The sequence below is a fragment of the Saccopteryx leptura genome, chromosome 7 (genome assembly GCF_036850995.1).
Source record: "Saccopteryx leptura isolate mSacLep1 chromosome 7, mSacLep1_pri_phased_curated, whole genome shotgun sequence".
NCBI classification, from domain to species: Eukaryota; Metazoa; Chordata; class Mammalia; order Chiroptera; family Emballonuridae; genus Saccopteryx; species Saccopteryx leptura.
The window spans coordinates 72,378,951-72,380,809 of NC_089509.1; positions in this window are offsets into that span (position 1 = coordinate 72,378,951).

Here is a 1,859-nt window from a genome sequence, read left to right on the forward strand (position 1 = left end):
ATATATGAATGAGTAAAAAAATGAATGAGAAATTTTGTGATAATTTTCTATTATGACTTATTTTTCTAGGTTGATATACGTCAATATAAATACTTGGCATTCTTAGTAAGTACACACCAAGTATATTTTTTGAATTGTTATAGCGATGGAGTTTATTTTTTTTTTTTACAGAGACAGAGAGAGAGTCAGAGAGAAGGATAGATAGAGACAGACAGGAACAGAGAGAGATGAGAAGCATCAATCATTAGTTTTTCGTTGTGACACCTTAGTTGTTCATTGATTGCTTTCTCATATGTGCCTTGACCATGGGCCTTCAGCAGACCGAGTCACCCCTTGCTCGAGCCAGCGACCTTGGGTCCAAGCTGGTGAGCTTTGCTCAAAGCAAATGAACCCACACTCAAGCTGGCGACCTCAGAGTCTCAAACCTGGGTCCTCAGCATCCCAGTCCGATGCTCTATCCACTGCGCCACCGCCTGGTCAGGCAATGGAGTTCATTTTTTAAATACTGTTAAGGTCTCCAGTTTGATAATATGCCATTCTTAAATTTTAGTCATTATATAAATAATCTGTTAAATTTTTACATGTAAATATTCTAATGTAGAATAATATTAAACCTATAATCTTCACAAATAAACAAACAGAAAGAAATCTTGCATAGAAACAGCAAATAGCAGGTCTTCTCCATCATTAATCAACTCATAATTTTAGTATTATTTAACAACATGTCTTACCTCACGAGAGCTATCCTTGGGCAAGAAATCATTTTTGTGATTCCTAACAGGGAACTCTGCAGTGTGTTTTCAATTCAGAGATTTGAAAGTGCGCTTCAGTGTAAGGTTTGCTTCACGATGAAGAACACAATACAGAGAGATTTCAGGAAACTTAATTGAGTCGAACTGCAGGTGACTTACTATGGTGTTCATTACAGTCTCCCAAAAGGCATAGTTTTCAGCTGCCTAAATACTCACAAGCAGTAAAGTATCCACTACAAGGTGTGTGTTGGATGCCAAATGGTCTGAAGCACTGCTGGAGGCACAAATCAAGATCTTCAGAAGCCTCCCTTGTCTGCCTTGTATGTCTGGTACAGTGAACATAGTTCTGAGGACAGGATGACATGAAGGAAAGTGTTGTGGGGAATAGAAGGCACTCAACATGCTCATAGTTTATCCCTCTGTTCCCTCTATGAGCAGAAAAAATAAAAGAAGGGAGCAGCCTTCAGTTCGTTAAGAATAAAGGAAGCCTTGTGCCCTTGGATCTCCAAAGCATCTTACCAAGAAATCTAAAATACTCAGATTACATCAAAATAGCAACAGCTTTTTTTATTTAACATTGTTGGTTTACCTTAAATCACAGTCTGAAAGCAAAACACAGAATAAAGATAGAATCCTGGCCATAAACAGAAATGGGATTTCAAGAAAATAGACATACAAGATGAACAGTGGAAAAGTTATATATAGTAAGTTGAACATACCCTCATCTACAAGCCTTTGTTATTGGATTTTTTTTTTTTCACTACTCTAGTGGTAAATGCTTTAATAACTGAAAATTTAAAGACTTTAAATCTCTGGTTTCACAAACTGAGGTATTTTTCTACTTTTATGAATTACCAGAAGGAACACTTTTCTTCAATCATTTGGAATTCTAAGTGGCTTTATTCCTCATGTGCCAGGTGAACATAAATTTGAGTATTGTCTGATTAAATATTTTAATTCTGCAAGTTATTTAATATCTGGAATGGCTCACTCTATCCAGGCCTGAGAGTCTTGAATGGGGTCCCCTTTGACTTCAACCTTGCTGTCTGCTTTCCCCAGATGCTGCTGTTTCTCGTTGCCAGAGGGGTCGTGATTCTCCACATAACA